The sequence below is a fragment of the Eulemur rufifrons genome, chromosome 19 (assembly GCF_041146395.1).
Source record: "Eulemur rufifrons isolate Redbay chromosome 19, OSU_ERuf_1, whole genome shotgun sequence".
NCBI lineage: Eukaryota > Metazoa > Chordata > Mammalia > Primates > Lemuridae > Eulemur > Eulemur rufifrons.
The window spans coordinates 91,261,843-91,280,758 of NC_091001.1; the positions used below are offsets into that span (position 1 = coordinate 91,261,843).

Below are 18,916 nucleotides of genomic sequence, written 5' to 3' on the forward strand. Positions count from 1 at the left end.
ACTGTTATTATTCCTGTTTTGTGGATGATGCCACTGAGGTTGTAAGAAGTTAAGAAAGTTAAACAAGGGGTTGAAGGGATAAGGAAGATCGGACATTAGTAAGGAAAGGAGTCAGAGTTTGAACTTTGAACTCCCATCTGACTTCATAGTGTAAAATATTAAAATATTTATATTATTTCAAAATAAAAAGTTCACACAAGCAGATGCACCTGCACATGCGCACACACACACCTTAAAGGCTCCCTTTGGTTGGCTGGAGCCCTCTGGAACGGACTAAGAGGCAAAGAAAGAGCCACACTACTTGGTCTAAGAAATCCACAGGAATTCTTAGGACGGGGAGAAGGTCAAAGAGGAGACAAGAACCCAGTTACAGGGCTCTCCGTGGAGAGAGTCATGAGGAGGGAGTGGCGGAGGGACTTTTAAGACCAGGGTCCAAGGTTTGAGGTTGTTGGGCTATTATGTGCTACAATGTACCTGCCCCGTTGAGTAAATGTGTGCTACAGGCAGCCTTGTGGTGGTGACACAATGGGAACAAAGAATCAGAGTGATGCACAGCTGTGACACAGGACCTCAAAGCAACACTAACACCGTGAGAGAGGTAAAACGGCAGAGAAAAAAGGGAAGTCAGCAGCAGCAGGAACTAAATGGTGGAGGCAACTAGGAAATAATGTGGGCACCGCAGGGATTTCCAGAGTTTGGAGGGATACTGGATTTCCTACTGTATTGTACTTCTGGTCTATTGAATTAAAGTTTGTCTTTAATTCATATTTGTCTTTTTAAAAAATCCTTGTTTCTCCTCCTCCATCCTTTCCTCTCTTTCTTCCCCCACCCCCAACTTTTCCATTGGCCTGCCTTGTCTTCCACTCTTACTAACAGTTAACTACTCTTAATTAGTTTCTTATGTATCATTCTAGAAATTTAAGAGGCATTTATAATCAAATGTGAGTACATACTGTCCTTCTATATAATTTTACACAATTGGAAGAATATGTAGTTACCCACACCTTGCTTCTTTCGCTTAATGATGTTTCTAGACGATCTTCCCATATCAGTCTATGAAGATCTTCCTCATTCTTTTATACAACTAACAGTATGCTGTTGATTCTATGTACCATAATGATTTTTTTTTTTCGTTTTTTGTTTTTTTGAGATGGGGTCTCAATCTGTTGCCCAAGCTAGAGTGAGCGCAGTGGCATCATCATAGCTCACTGAAACCTCAAACTGATGGGCTCAAGCGATCCTCCTGCCTCAGCCTCCCCAGTAGCTGGGACTACACACAGCCATCACACCTGGCTAATTAAAAAAATTTTTTTTTAGAGATAGGGTCTTGCTGTGTTGCTCAGGCTGGTCTCAAACTCCCACCTTGGCCTTCCAAATTGCTAGGATTACAGACGGAAGCTGCCACACGCAGCCCATTATGTTTTTTAATGAGACCCTATGGCTGAATATTTATGCTGATCCTAGTGGAATCGCAGGATGAAGTATACTTGCATTATTTATTTTGATAGATATTGCTGAACTGTCCTACCTAGGGGGATTTATTAAATTTTAAAGGATAAGTTAATTCTAGTAAATTGAAGGCCCGTAGGGCAAGCAGGCAAGTAAAACTAAGGTATTTTTTTTTTTTTTTTAGAACAGACTTCTCTGTCATACACAAGGTCTTAATGAAAATCCTACAGTACCCACCACAGAGTGACCCAAATCTATGCACATTAAGGTGACCTTCTTCTGCAGATCTGTCTTGATGCCTCTGGGTCTTCCGCAAAATTTCTAGTCCATGTTCTTTTTTAAATAATAAAGACACCAGCAATTCTACATCTAGAAATACTCTGTAACTATGCCTAAACACTTGTGAAATGGCATGTGTACAAAATTATTCCTTGATGCATTATATTTAATAGCAAAAGAAGCAATCTACATGTCCATCAATAGGGGCCTGGTTGAATAAATTATGCTAGATCATCATACAATGGAATACTAGGCACCTATAAATAAGAATGAAGAGGCTCTTTTTATGGTAATATGCAACAATCTTCAAGCTCTGTTAGGAAGTGCACAGTGCACAGCAATGCACATAGATGGCTACCACTGTATAAAATGAGAGGGAAGAATATGATACACATATATGCTTGTGTATGTATAAAGTATCTCTGGAGAATACACATATAAAGATAATTGTTTATTTCTAGGGAGAGTAACTGAGTAGCTTTGGGACAGTTACTGTAGGGCCTTGTGAACTTTTCAAATAATGGACCACGTGAATGCATTATCTATTCACAAAATAAAATTGTCAGATGAGTTTTCTGAAGGAAGAAAGGATTGACCAATAAGGTACAACTGTTAAAAGCAAATCAAGGCTCCAGTGATTATAAATGCCTTAGAAAAATGTTGAACTTGAATTCAGCACCCTTGCACAGCACCTGGCCTCTAGCTGATACCTTAAATGACCCTTCCTGTTCCCACTCAGTGTATTTTTTTTTTTTTTTTTTTTTTGAGACAGAGTCTCGCTCTGTTGCCCAGGCTAGAGTGCCGTAGCGTCAGCCTAGCTCACAGCAACCTCAGACTCTTGGGCTTAAGCGATCCTACTGCCTCAGCCTCCCAAGTAGCTGGGACTACAGGCATGTGCCACCATGCCTGGCTAATTTTTTTTCTATATATATTTTTAGTTGTCCAGATCATTTCTTTCTATTTTTAGTAGAGACGGGGTCTTGCTCTTGCTCAGGCTGGTCTCAAACTCCTGACCTCGAGCGATCTTCCCGCCTGGGCCTCCCAGAGTGCTAGGATTACAGGCGTGAGCCACCGTGCCTGGCCTCAGTGTATTTTTTTGCACTTTAAAATTGGTGTGTCATTTTAGTGGACAATATGGATTGGCTCACTCAATGTACTCTACCTTGCTCCAGGGTATCTTCCTGTACTGCACAAATAGAACATGAAAATCCGCAGTTCTGGCTCCTTTGCAGGGTTAGCTCTGGATGTGAATTGCTTCCACCAATTAGACACATTTGAGTGAGATGTGGAAGGCAGAAGTGAGGTGGAAGTTATTTTCCTGTTCCTCTTATTTTCCTGCTGCAGGTGAGGTCGAGAATATGTGAGGTTTTATTTTTTATAGTACCTTCTTCAGTGTTCCTTTTCCAGCTTCCTGAGTGTTGGGGTGCAGTTGCTGTGGCAACAGAAGCCATGTTGCATTCCTGAACCCTGGTCTTGAACTTACTCAGAGACAGCTCTCCTGGTGAGTCAGTTTTGTATGGGTTTAGGAGTCATTCCTGAAGGCCCTGCCTAAAGTCTACTCCTTTGGCTCTTTCAAAGATTTTCTAAGCACATAAATCTCTATGATAAATCCCTTCATGCTTAAAATACTTCCAGTGGTTTCTGTTTCCTGCACTGAACCCTGCCTGGTACAATCAGTAGGATTTCAGAGAAAATTATACAGTAAAATGTTCTGCCTAGCCCTCATGTTCCAATTCAGGTTATTCTAATCATTCCCCAGTGGTCCTGGCCTGCCCTTCACTCAGATTCCAACCTTGACCCCAGGCTGATAAGATATGCAGAGTTCTAATTCAGTAACTCTCTGGTTTTGCTGCTTGTCCTGACCTGACCTTTGTTCTATGCTTCTCAGCATCTGACTTAACCTCCCCTCTGGAGCTGAGTTTCTTCTCAGTTTCTGAAGGGTGGATTTTGCCTAATACCTTGGAGGCTAAGTTCCTACGAAGATGGTTAAAACATTACCCGGGTCTCTGATCCCTGTAAGTGCTCCAGGACAAAGACCCATCCAGAGAGCCAAGACTCACCAGTATGGATGAATAGATGGTTAAAACACTGAAACAGCTACTATCTTGGACACCCCAGTGCTCCTTCACACTTCCTCCCAAACCCAGGGGCTATCTAGACCCTCCCTGTGATGCATTCACTGAAAATTAATGACTAGTCCAACACAGAGGCCTCTGGGCTCCAGTTCAGAGCCATGATCAACCTCAATTTTGATTAGCCCTTGACGTTCCCTATTGGTTGTTTAATGTTTGGAAAGTCACCTCTGCATATGAGCCTGCGGTATCTTTGTTGATTGGGTGATCCCCTTTACCTGTATTATTTGTTTGGATCCATTTATTCTGTGAATCTTCACTATCCTGCTGGGGGGACTATCACTATCCCACTCTTGGTTTTAAATCCTGATTAGATACTGAGGACTTTTATCTATAATATCCTTCCAACAGATCTCTTAGGCTTGATCAGCCTCACTAGCTCCTGTCTTATTGTAGAAAGCCCCCTTGGATTATGGATCTTTTTTAAGAGCCTCTGTCTTTTCCTGCCTTTAGTTTCAGGCTATCAGGTTAATCCTATTCTATGTTACATTTATAAGAAATAATTAACATTCTAAGAACCAGAATTTCAAAATATTTTTAAACACTAAAATCTGCTCAAATTTTTTAGGCTAAATGAAAGTTTACCTCATGTCTACTATTTAAATAAAATAAAATTTGAGGTCTTGTAATTTGAGTCTTCTCTTAGCATAGCTACAATTATTGTGACCACACCCTTAAATTGAGTTCATGTATGTTATTAGAAAATACTGTGAAAAATCAAGACACTGACAAAACCAGTCAAACTCACAGCTGAGTTTGGCAAATCTTATGCAAATACAGTTAGATTATTCCATATTATTTGGATTATTATCCCACTATATAGAGAACCAATGGTTGCTCCAAGTTATAGAATTGATAATATGCCCACCATTTGAAGAATAATATTGGTGGTTCTCTAGTAACAAATCTAGGAAAAAAGTTGGAAGATAAGTTCACAAGGGCAGAACATTTAAAGTAGAAGAAATTCAGATTGGTGAATATCACGTCTTTTTTTTTTTTTTTTTTTCCAGAAAGGAGAATAAAGGACATGTCAGGATCTAAAAGAGAAAACATATTAGTGTATTCCAGCAAAAATCAAGACATGGGATTTGAGTAACCTGGCAACCAACCAAGAATTCAGCGAGAAGAATGCCAAGATGTGGCAGAGCTGGAAAATAATCCGTCCACATAGACTGTCCATGGACTCCAAGGAGCGTGTATTCAAGAATGAGAATGGGATGCATTTCATGCTGTAGATGGATAAAGGAGGCATGTAAGTCTTCTTTTCAGTAGAGAAAAAGAAAGTTAATTAGAATTTATAAGAAAAAACAAAAACCACAAGAAAGGCATGGTCCTAGATAAGAAACAAACTAAAATTTGGCTGGATTTTGAACAACTGATAGTATTTAAGGAAAAAGACGTTCACTCTTAGGTGGCAGAGGGGTCAAAAAGTGGACCATGAAGGAGGAAATGTCCCGGTGTAGCTCTGAGTAATATTTACATAGTGATAATGAAGCAAATGCTGCTTACTGCTGTTAAAAGTTTAGAATCAGCTACAGACAAAACACTGAGTATTTATTTATAGTTACAGAACAGGGTGTAGCTGTCTTTAACCTTGATATTATAAAATTAAAAGACAGAAAGTGAAATTAAAGATGACAGAGGTTGCGTGGAAGAAGAGGAAGAGAAAATGAAAGGAGAATGTGATAATGGCCTTATCTTACATACTGGGGAGACAAGAGCTGCTATAAAGTTGACAAACAAGGCCAGGAGCAGTGGCTCATGCCTGTAAATCCTAGCACTCTGGGAGGCCGAGGCGGGAGGATCGCTCGAGGTCAGGAGTTCAAGACCAGCCTGAGCAAGAGCAAGACCCCGTCTCTACTAAAAAATAGAAAGAAATTAACCGGACAATTAAAAATATATAGAAAAAAGTTAGCGGGACATGGTGGCACATGCTTGTAGTCTCAGCCACTCGAGAGGCTGAGGCAGAAGGATTGCTTGAGTCCAGGAGTTTGAGGTTGCTGTGAGCTAGGCTGACACCATGGCACTCTAGCCCGGGCAACAGAGTGAGACTCTGTCTCAAAAAAACAAACAAACAAAACAAAACAGGAGTTTAAGTATCTTAAGTTACAAAGCCTTCCAAAAGAATAATTAAAGATAATATAACTATTAAAAATGGGAAGGATGGAGAGTGGCTTAAGTAATTAAATCCTTACCTTTTAAAGGTGGGAGTAAATACATGTCTAAAATCGATACATCAAGAAATATTAACATAGAAATATTATTCACAGTTATAAAGTGACTACCTAAAAACAAAAACAAAATGAGTTGCCCTTGAGAAGCAGTACTGAGGTGAAGAGTAGGGAAGGAATGGTAGTAAGCACTATGGCATTTCATTAAAAGTCTTTCTGGACTGGCTAATTTTTTTTACTATGTGCAAATATTAATCTCTTAAAACAGCTAATAAAAATAAAAGAACCAAGTTGGATTGAAAACAGATATAATTTTTGTTCTTAGCATATCAAATGTGAGGGAAATTGCTGTTAGATCTAGGATATTTTAAAAGATAGTACACAATAAAAAATCATCATAATCAACTAAACATAAGTAAATAATAAGAAGCTTGATAATAGTTTCTAAAAAATATTAATACTTCTGGTTTTTTCTTTACTATATTTCTCAGGTAATTATTACTTGTTTCTCACTTCAGAGATTTTTAGGTAAGTGAGGTAGTCATTTGAATATAACTCATTAAATACAATTTTCAAACCGATCTGAGGACCTGCTTGAAGGTAACCTGAGGTTTAGCTACAGATTAATGAAAGTTTTGTGGACAATTCCTTTACTAGAAAGAAAGAAAACGAAATGATGTAGAGGGACTCTCAGCAATTCATATCTTCTCCATTTAACAGGGGCCAGGAGTGTACCTTCCAGCTTACACTCCCTGGAGAGTGGAGAAGGGGTAACTTCCTGCTACATCATTTTCCTCGAGCACAAAATAAGCAGGGAGGGTGGGAAGAACTTTTTCCTCCCACAGTTTTGTCAGGACAAGCAGTTGTGGCCTGAAGAGCTTTAGAGATTTGTGCAGCACTCGCAGGTTTGAATGCTTATCCATGTTTTGAATATCATTTAGATCCCTTTTTTAAAAATGAGATTTCCTAATAAATGTCTTTATTACCCTAAAATTATTTTATAATACTAAAAGATACATAAATTTGTTATCTTCCAAATATTCAATCTTTAATGAATATTGGTTTTTCTCTACTGTAACCTAGCTGACCTATATTCTTATATAAAAATCTATCTCTAGGTCCTTCCCTTGCCATATTTTGAGACAAAGTTGGGATAGTGATGGGGCAGGGAGCAGGTATCAGGTTCAGTTTCAGTGCACACATAAATGAAGGAAAAACATAAAAATACTCATAGAATAAGAGCAGCACTAATCCTTCATTCATTGATTAAACAAATATGTATTAAGTACACATTATGTACCAGGCAGTAGGCTAGCTGGTAATATTCTGTATAAAGACAGGGCTAGAAGCATTATTCCATCCCTAGTAGCACTTTAACTGCTTGAAATTTTAGAAAATATGTTCATTTATTGCAGGACTTAACTCTGGCATTGTTGACATTTTGGACCAGATTGATTCTTTGTTGTGGGGGCTGCCCTGGCATTGTAGGATATCTAGCAGCATTCCTGGTTTCTACCACTAGATGCCAGTAATATCCCTTCCCCTGGCACCCCCACTCCCACCTTGTGACAATCTCCAGACATTGTGAAATGTCCTCTGGGGACAAAATTGTCCCTAGTTAAGAATCAATGAGTGTGATCATATTTTTTTTATCTTTATTTTTAAAAATTCATTTATAGATAATTTCTATTTTTTAGTAGAGATGGGGGAGGTCTCGCTCTTGCTCAGGCTGGTCTTGAACTCCTGAGCTCAAATGATCCACCAGCCTCGGCCTCCCAAGTGCTAGGATTACAGGCATGAGCCACCACACCCGGCCAGTGTGATCATATTTTTAAAGTATTAAAGTTCATTTAATTTTAGAGATACTACTACTGTACCAACCTTGCCTATTTTTCTTTTTCTTTTTTTTTTTTTTTTTTGGAGACAGGATCTCACGTTGTTCATGAGGGCAGGGGCATGATCATAGGCCACTACAACCTCAAACTCCTGGGCTGAAGTGATCCTCCTGCCTCAGCCTCCCGAGTAGCTGGGACTACAGGTGTGTACCACCATGCCCAGCTAATTTTTCTATTTTTTGTAGTGATGGGGGTCTCACTATGTTGCTCAGGCTGGTCGCCAACTCCTGACCTCAAGCAATCCTTCCACCTGAGCCTCCCAAAGTGCTAGGATTACAGGTGTGAGCCACCGTGTCCTGTCCTTACCTATTTCCTATGTGATAAATTTGTCTTACTTACCATTGAATATTTGCACTTGAGAAATATAAACCACAATAAAGTCTGATTCTCAGATATAGCTGAGTGGCATTTCCAAATAACTTGTGAATAGCAGAACAAATACAGTTGTATATTTTTAGCTGAGGAACGTTTATCTTAAACCATACATGGCTGATAAAAATGTAAAATCTATGCTCTTAGAATTTCTCTTGAGTTAACCAGATGGTGTGCTTATGATCTGCCTACAAAATCTTTCCATTCTTTTCAAATAAAAAGCTATTTTTTACTTTCCACTTTAAGATCATCTACGTTTAGATTCTTTCAAAGTAAAAAACACCCGGGCTACATTAGACATTAAACTGTCACAAGTCCTGGGTAGGACTTGTGACAAATCTAAAGAAAATGTCACCTACCTGCATGTTCTTTACCCTCACCTTCTAATATCGTCACCTAACCTAGGCTTCCAACCTACCTTTATATTATAGTAACAGCAAACACACAGGTACTCCTTACTATGTGCTAGGTAGCATTGTAAGCTCTTTTACATATATTTAAAATTTTAAAATGCTTTTATTTTGGCTTAATTTCAGACATAAAAGTTGAAGAATAGTACAAAGAGCTCCTGGATACCTTTCACCAAGATTCACCAATTGTTATCATTTTACTATATTTGTTATCCCACCCCCCACACTTTGATAGCTCACTCTCATGTACTCTATTTATTTCATTGTAATCTTGTTCTTTACTCAATAGGTTATATTGAGATGAGTTCAGACAAACTCAAAAGATCAGAGATGAATATAAAAATATAAGACAATCTCTAAGGATAGTGTGGCAGGGTAGCCAGACTAAAAACTATCTCTGTATGGATTCATACATACCTGGAAACTTGATACACATTGCAGATCAGTGAAGAAATGTTGACTGACTTACTAAATGTTGGTGGGACAACTGGTTATCTATCTGGAAAATAATGAAACTGAATTCCTATCTCACAATGTAAATAAAAATAAATAACAGGAGGATTAAAGTCCTAATATAAAAAGCAAAGATTTAAAACAAGAGAATACTGAGGAAAGGGAGAATATCCTCATGGTTTTAAGACAGAAAAGAGGTGTTTTTTTTTTTTTTTTTTTTGGAGACAGAGTCTCACTCTGTTGCCCAGGCTAGAGTGCCGTGGCATCAGCCTAGCTCACAGCAACCTCCAACTCCTGGGCTCAAGTGATCCTTCTGTCTCAGCCTCCTGAGTAACTGGGACTACAGGCGAGCACCACCATGCCCGGGTAATTTTTTCTATTTTTAGTAGAGATGGGTTCTCACTCTTGCTCACGCTGGTCTCAAACTCCTGACCTCAAGTGATCCTCCCACCTCGGCCTCCCAGAGTGCTAGGATTACAGGCATGAGCCACGACACCCAGTCAGAAAAGAGGGTTCTAAAAAACAAAATTAAAACACACATAAAGATTGACATTTGACTATGTTAAAGTTTAGATATTCTGTACATCTAAAAATATCATAAACAAGGTAAAAAGACAATTCAGAGATTGAGAGGATATATTTGTAAATGCAAATCGCTAACAAGGGATTTGTTTCTTGAGTATATAAAGAACTCCCATAAATCAATACAAAGAAGACAATCCAATATTACAACAATAATAATAATGACAGGGGCTATAAATAGGCACAAAAGCCCTTTACAGGAGAAGAAACTTGGGTAGCCAACAACATTTAAAAAGATGATTCAATTCATTGGTAATCAAGGACATTAAAACCATAATGAGATACCATTAGATTGGCAAAGGTTAAGAATTCTGAAAAGGCCAAGCATTGGCATTGGATTGGTGAAGCAAAAGGAGCTTTCTGGTAAGAGGGTATCTTGATGTATCTACTTGGGAGAGTAATTTGGCAACTTACATTGATGTACAATGTTCCTAGCTACATTGTATGTAATAGCGAATATTTGGCAACAACCTAAATGTCCCATCCACTGGTGAATGGATAATAACATATGGTATATTAATTCAGGAAATTTTCTACAGCAGTGGAAAAGAATAAACTTACAGCTATCTGTAAATTTACAGTATCCCCACAGATGAAACACGATGCAGAATACATACAGAAATATAGCTTTGATGTAAAATTTTAAAACATGCAAAACAATCCTACATACATTTCTTTTATTTTCTTGTATCAAGAAAAAAAAAAAAAAAAAAAAAAAGAGATCACTCAGACTGTGTCCTCTCCCTCTCACTCACCCAAAAGGAGAGAAGAATGATCATCAGTGGCAAACGGCATTTGCAGCGAAGCAATACCGAAAGCCGGCTTCACACTCAGGAGAGCACCTCATCCTCATGGTTTCCAGTGCTCCACACGTTCAGAGAAACTTCTCTAGTAACAAAGTATGGAAATGATCCCCAAAAGTATAGTCTTCCTACATATATTTCTTAAGAATATATACACATATAGTAAAGTTTTAACAGAATACATGGAAATGAAAGACACACAGCTGAAGAGCTTCATAAGCACCTGTGTTAAGGCTGCATCGACAGACTTATAGGGCTCCAGAGGTTAGAGAATCCCACTGGATGCCAGCCAGACTCGTCCAGTCTGATGAATAGTGACTAGCCAAAAAGTGCTCAGAAATGAGTGAAGTTGAACTTTCAAGTAACCATATTCTGTGAAAGACTTGCATGCCCTGTGCTTTAAATATGTAAATATTACATTTTTAAAAACTTAATATTATGGATCTTTATATTCTCTTTAAGGCTTGAGGTAATATAATTTTAACTGGCCATGTTATCTCATTTTTAATTGAGCTCTATTTTCTCTTATATAGGTTTCTGAAAATCAATGAGCACTAAAGTTTTCTTATAAGATTGTACCAAAGTTACTTACATAAAATATTCACGTTTTTAGACTATGCATAGGAAAAAAAAGATGGAAAGTATATATTAGTCACAGAGTGACTCCAGAGAAACAGAACCAATAGGATGTATCATACATAGAAAGAGATTTATTATAAAAAATTGGCTCCATGATTATAGAGGCTGACAAGTTGCAAGATCTTCTGGGTGTGTCGGCAAGCTGGAGACCCAGGAGAGTCTGAAGACTGACAGGCCTGAGATCCAGAGAGAGCTGATGTTACAGTTTGAGTCCGAAGGCAGGAAAATACCAGCTCAAAGGCAGTCAGGCAAGAGGCATTCTCTTTTACTGGAGGAAAGAAGGTCAGCCGTTTTTGTTCTATTCAGGTCTCCAACCATTTGGATTAGGGCCACCCACATTAGGTAAGGTAATCTGCTGTAAGTCAGTCTACCAATTTAAATGTTACTGTTATCCAAATACACCCTTATAGAAATACATAGAATAATGTTTGACCAATAGCTGGGCAACCCATGGCTCAGTTAAGTTTACACATAAAATTAACCAACACATAAAGGAATTTGTTTTTTTTTTTTTTTTTTTTTTTTGAGACAGAGTCTCACTCTGTTGCCCAGGCTAGAGTGCCATGGCGTCAGCCTAGCTCACAGCAACCTCAAACTCTAGGGCTCAAGCAATCCTACTGCCTCAGCCTCCCGAGTAGCTGGGACTACAGGCATGCGCCACCATGCCCAGCTAATTTTTTCTATATATATTTTTAGTTGTCCATATAATTTCTTTCTGTTTTTAGTAGAGATGGGGTCTCGCTCTTGCTCAGGCTGGTCTTGAACTCCTACCCTCGAGCGATCCTCCCGCCTCGGCCTCCCAGAGTGCTAGGATTACAGGCGTGAGCCACCGTGCCCAGCCTAAGATATTTTTTGTTTGCTCCACTGAAACTCAGGTAAAATTCTTAAAAGTCACTATTTCAAATTCTTCATTATTGAAACATTTATGTATCCTTTTAATTTTCTTACCAATGATTGTAAATCTTTGTTTAAACCATGAGTATTGGCCGGGCGCGGTGGCTCACGCCTGTAATCCTAGCACTCTGGGAGGCCGAGGCGGGTGGATTGCTCGAGGTCAGGAGTTCGAGACCAGCCTGAGCAAGAGTGAGACCCCGTCTCTACTAAAAATAGAAAGAAATTATATGGACAGCTAAAAATATATATAGAAAAAATTAGCCGGGCATGGTGGTGCATGCCTGTAGTCCCAGCTACTCGGGAGGCTGAGACAGGAGGATCGCTTGAGCTCAGGAGTTTGAGGTTGCTGTGAGCTAGGCTGACGCCACGGCACTCACTCTAGCCCGGGCAACAGAGTGAGACTCTGTCTCAAAAAAATAAATAAATAAAATAAACCATGAGTATTATGTAAAATATTTTTACAACTTTATTGAGGTATAACAATTTACATATCTTAAAATTCATCATTCTAAGGTTTTATGATTTAAATGACTGTTTTAAAACATTTCAATGATTTTTATCAAATTTATGGAGTTGTACAACCACCACCACAATCTAGCTGCTGAACATTTTCATCACCCAAAAATTTCCCCTGTGCCTGTTTACAACCTCTTCCCATTCCCATCCAAAGGCTCAGGCAACCACTAATCTACTTTTTCTCTATAGATTTGCCTTTTGTGGACATTGCTTTTTTTCTTTTTAATTAGATATGGGTTCTCACTATGTTGCCCAGGTTGGTTTCAAGCTGACCTCAAGCCTCCTGAGTAGCTGGGACTACAGGAAAGGGCCACCACACACAGCGAACATTTCATATTAACAGAATCATATAATAATGATATCTTTCACTTCTAACTTCTTCCAGTTAATGTAAATTTTGGGGGGCATTTATCCAAACTCACTCCTCCTAGAGCCTTCTTTATCTCTGGAAATGGCTTTACCATTCACTTAGCTACTCAAGACAAAAAACCTAGTAGTCATCCTTGATTCTTTTCTTCTCTCAGTATATCTTATCTATCAACCTCTCTTTCAAAATATTTTCTTTCTGTTTCTTTTTTTGAGACAGGGTCTCACTTTCTCTCCCAGGCTGGAGTGCAGTGGCACAATCATAGCTCACTGCAACCTCAAATTCCTGGGCTCAAGGTATCCTCCTGCCTCAGCCTCCCCAGTGGCTGGGACTACACGTGCATGATATCACACCTGGGTAAGTTTTTTTTTTTTTTTTTTTGTACAGACCAGGTGTTGCTATTGCCCAGGCTGAGGATGTCTCAATTATCCTTATGAAAGATTAATGTAAAAAGCAATTACCTATGTTCTATTCAAGTGACAGAACTGCTGTTCCATGTTGTAATGGAAAAAGTCCTGAACTTGGGGTTTGAAGACATAAGCCCTTATTCCAACTTTGTAGCTCCATCATTTATTTATTTATTTATTTATTTTGAGACAGAGTCTTGCTCTGTTGCCCGGGCTAGAGTGAGTGCCGTGGTGTCAGCCTAGCTCACAGCAACCTCAAACTCCTGGGCTTAAACAATCCTTCTGCCTCAGCTTTCCGAGTAGCTGGGACTACAGGCATGCGCCACCATGCCCGGCTAATTTTTTCTATATATATTTTTAGTTGGCCAGATAATTTCTTTCTATTTTTAGTAGAGACGGGGTCTCGCTCTTGCTCAGGCTGGTCTCAAACTCCTGACCTTGAGAGATCCTCCCGCCTCGGCCTCCCAGAGTGCTAGGATTACAGGCGTGAGCCACCGCGCCCCGCCACTCCATCATTTTATTTTAGACAATATCTCTTTTAGACCTTAGTTTCCTCATATGTATAATGAGGTATAATTATATTTGTTAGATAATTAGTTTTGCCTAACTTTAACATTCTATGAAAGACTAGTGATTACGACTACAGATTTTGAAATCCACTGGATTGAATTCAGGATTGAATAACCAGGTTCACATATTTATTCAACAGAACTATTCATCAGTGGGGGCACACTGATGAACATGTCAGAAAGTGTTCCTGCCCTAATGGAGCTTGCGTTATAGTGGAGGAATAAAAATAAATCTGGACACTTACAGAGTAATAAGTACTATGAATGAAATACACAGGGAGGTAACAGACACAAACTGGGGCATGTGGTTGGATCAAGTTTTCAGAGATTTCTCTGAAGAGGAGGCTATGAAGTTTGTATAACATGAAAAGATGGCTATGACATAATAATTGAAACAATTAAGACGCAAATTGGTAATTTCACTATGTTAAATGTGTAACTTTCCTAAAACAATTTCAAAAAACACTTAAAATGATACACTATAACATAGAAAAGTATGTAAAACATACAGCTTAATGAATTACTAAAAACCAAACACCCATGAAATAAAAGTCCTCATACCCCTTTCCAAATACAACCTTCCTTCTTTCCCATTAAGGTAACCACTAAGCTTTTATGGTGGCCACTTTCTTGCTTTTTATTTATTTTTCTTTTAAATAAAAGGAGCCATACTAATCTTCTCTGTATTGTTCCAATTTTAGTATTGGTGCTGCCTAAGTGAGTATGACTTTCTTGCCTTTTATAAAAATGACTTTGCCGAATGACTGTGATGACAACTGCACAACTGTACAAATTTACTAAAAATCATCCAACTGCTCACTTGCAATGGATGAATTTTATATGTATATCATACCTTGTTAAAGCTATTTTATAAAAGACTTTGCACCTCAGTATGCATCCATAAGCACTACAGCTTAATTTTGCCTGTGTTTGAACTTCATATAAATGAAATAATACAGTACAAATCCTTTGCTGTCTGTTTCTTTCACTCAGCATACTACTTGTGAAATTCATGTTGTTGCATGAGACTTTAGTCCATTTGTTTTCACTGCTGCTTAGATTCCATTGTATAATTATACCAACTTCTTTACCCATTCTATGTTGATGGACATGTTTCCAATTTGAATGTCACTATGCATATTCTTTTACAGGTCACTTCTGGCATGTGTGCATGCATTTCTGTTGAGTATACACCAAGAGTAGAATTGCATATCTTGGCCTCTAGCATTAAAAGCACATATTTCTAATCAAAAGCTCTGACAAAGAAAGCATGACCTAGAATGCATGGTGCCAACTTACCTGTTCAATTGTATTAACTACTAAACTTCAGCCAAATTGTCTTTCAGTTCCTTCTATTCCCCTGCTATCCCCTCTATGTGGAATAGTTTCCCTTCCCCTCTTTGCTTAGTTAACTTTTATCCCTAAGATTTCAGATTAAGCATCAATGGCTCAGGGAAGGCCTCTCTTACATACTGGCTTACCACCACAGGCCTCTTTTTCTCATTTGTTGCAATAGTTTTACAATTTTCTTGTGAAATTAATTGGCTGTCTCCCCAACAATAAACTCATTAAGGTCAGGGTTTGTGGGGGGGAGGGTGGGGAGGTGTCTTTTTTGCACATCATTGTATCCCTGAACTCAGCACAGTACCTGGCACATTTAGGAAGGGGTCTGTAAATAACTGATGAATATCTATTATCCTTTCACATTCAGGATACCAAATTCAAATGCTGTTTCTTCTCTCAATGTTTTATTCTTTTGGCCACCACCAGTACCATCCTCTAAAAATAAAATTATATTTGGTAAAAGATTTGGTTAAGTCCCCTTTGGTAAAAAAGATTGAATATGAGGGACTTGGCACCTAGGCCCATCATCGTAAACAGGAGTATTTTTTTTTTTTTTTTTTTTTTTGAGACAGGGTCTCATTCTGTTGCCCAGGCTAGAGTGCTGTGGCGTCAGCCTAGCTCACAGCAACCTCAAACTCCTGGGCTCAAGCATTCCTCCTGCCTCAGCCTCCCGAGTAGCTGGGACCTACAGGCATGTGCCACCATGCCTGGCTAATTTTTTCTGTATGTATATTCTTTGTTGTCCATATAATTGCTTTCTATTTTTAGTGGAGACGGGGTCTCGCTCTTGCTCAGGCTGGTCTCAAACTCCTGAGCTCAAACCATCCACCGCCTCAGCCTCCCAGAGTGCTAGGATTACAGATGTGAGCCACTGCGCTCGGCCAAACAGGAATATTTTTTATCGTTTTCTGTGGAGAGACTACAATTATCATAACAAGTAATTCTCTATAAGAATTACAAAACATATGAGCTGTCTCTATCAAATGGTGCTTATTATTTGAGAGATACTTTACATAAATAACTGATGAATTCAATAAAAGTAGGATCATTACAGAGTGCAAATGCAGGATTTTAATCACCTATTCTTCAACAAGTGCTTATTATATGAATAGCAGCAATCTGTATTGATATCATCTTTTTTTTAATAACCAGATGACAAATTTCTCCCCCAATCAGTCATTTTGTGTAATTTCACTTGCTCTTATGTAAATATTTTGGTAAGCTTTTTTTATTGGCTTGTTTTTTAATAAAAATTGCTCAGTGGCAACTATCATAGAAAAACTAAGGGTTTTATTCTTGATAAACTCACTTAGATATTCTATATTAAAAGTAGGATGCTTTCTTTTTTTCATAAGTATTAACAACTTTTATATACACTAATTATATGTTAATTCAAAATATCTTATAAAAATATTCCACTTTTTGTATTAATATCCAATTTAAAAATAATCTCAGTGATTGTATTATTATAGCACTGAACTCTTTGGAAGGGATGTTTAAGGAATTTTTTTCAGGCACTTAGAAACTATAAACCAAATATCTTCAAAGTAAAAACTTGCAGGTATCTTGCTGAAAAAGTTGAAACCAGGGTTACTGCCAATATAAAATGTGGAATAGGGAAATATTTTACTACTGCCATCTTAATGTTCCCTACATTCTTTGTCTAATTTAACCTCCAAACTGCAACCTTAGCATATGAAAAGAATTTTAAAAGGAAACTTAACCCTAAATTTCATGTTTAATAAAATTTGCCTTCTATAGGGAACATTCTCTTAACCATTTCTTTTCATACCACTGTACCCCAAAAAGACAAAGTAGGGTCTAAATTTTACACCAGTTTGTTATAAAGAAAATATATTCACAAGTAGGACTTTTTTCCGAAAGTATGTTTTTAAGTGGAAAGATATGACTGTCTAGCCTTTTTGATGTCAAAGTCATATTTTAGGAATTTACTCAACATGTGTCAGCAGATCCTCAAACACACAAAATGTTGCCAGGAAATTACAGTTGACCCTTGACCAACACAAGTTCCAACTGCACAGGTCCATTTATATGTGGATTGTTTTTTTCCACCAAACTAGGATAAAAATACAGTATTTGCAAGATGTGATACCTGAGTATGTGGAGGGCTGCCTTTTTGTATAGCTAATCAGGTTTCACAGGGCCAAATGTAGAACTTGACTATGCACGAATTTTGGTATTGGGGAAGTGGTCCTGGAACCGATCCCCCATGTATACCTAGGGACAAATATACACAAATGATCAATACAGCACTTGTAATTCAGTTTTTAAAGGGAAACTAAAACATAGTCTAAGGGTCAAGGGTTCAATTAAGAAACCATTTACAAAGGAGGATAATAAAACAATATTACTTTGTTTACATATATCAGTGCAGAGAATCACTGAGGGTGAATTTTAGCTCTGTTCAGACTTGTTTCGGAATGCTAAGCCACACAATCTGAAAGAATTGTATGGAAGTAAGTGGGTTTTTTTTTTTTTTTTTTTTTTTTTGACAGAATCTGGCTCTGTTGCCCGGGCTAGAGTAAAGCGGCATCAGCCTACCTTACAGCAACCTCAAACTCCTGGGCTCAGGCAATCCTCCTGCGTCAGCCTCCCCAAGTAGCTGGAACTACAGGCATGTGCCACCACACCTGGCTAATTTTTCTGTTTTTAGTAGAGATGGGGTCTCAATCTTGCTCAGGCTGGTCTCACTCAAACTCCTGACCTTGAGCCGTCCTCCTGCCTCGGCCTCCCAGAGTGCTAGGATTATGGGCGAGAGCCACCACACCTGGCCAAGATATTATTTTAAAAGCAAAAAAGTATCACAATTCCCTAAAACCTAAAACTAGCTAAAATGAACACTAATAAAATTTTTTAAAAAATCATTTAAAAATATTCAACTAGTTTTGTTGACTATGAAAAATACTGTTTTTATTAGGTTGTAGAAGCATTATCTTATTCAATGTTTTATTACATCAAAATTTTGAAAAATAAATGACTAAATTTTATACAATATTTAAGCAAAAATAGCTACTTCATATTTTAAGTTAATGCAAATTTTCACTAATTTAGAACTCTATATTAATACAGGTTGAATATCTCTTATTTGAAGTCCTTGGGACTAGAAGTATTCAGATTTCAGATTTTTGAAAATTGGCAGAATACATAGTTGAGCACCCCTAATCCAAAAATATGAAATCCAAAATGCTCCTTTGAATGTAACATTGGCACTCAAAAATTTTCAGATTTTGGAGCATTTCACATTTCAGCTTAGGTATGGTCAATACTCATCTGAATATATGGGGAATTCTTGGAAACGCACACATTATTACCTATGAAACTGTCTTATAGACCTTAGAAATAAGAAGGTTTTATAATGGTTCAAAAACTTTACAAATTTTCCTAAACCACTTTTTAATATAATGCTTAATTACATATAGACTTTGATTTTTAATAAAAATTTCAATTATTTTATAATCAATTTGAAGCAAAATTAAAGCCTCATAATTCTTTTCTGGAAGATTATCATTTATCAGGAGTACTACAAATGATAACACACATGCAACTAGAAGAGAAAAAGGATATATAGATATCTGGCTTGTTCTGTTTTAAAAATACTAACAAACTATTAATT

At 37.8% G+C, this 18,916-nt stretch overlaps 1 non-coding gene across 1 annotated transcript; it reads right to left on the reverse strand.

Moving 5' to 3' along the window:
* Positions 1 to 10,464: 10,464 nt before the first annotated feature.
* LOC138400326 (small nucleolar RNA U3) lies at positions 10,465 to 10,673 on the reverse strand. The gene has a single exon (XR_011236234.1). It is a non-coding gene; the product is annotated as a small nucleolar RNA U3 (small nucleolar RNA).
* Positions 10,674 to 18,916: the final 8,243 nt, after the last annotated feature.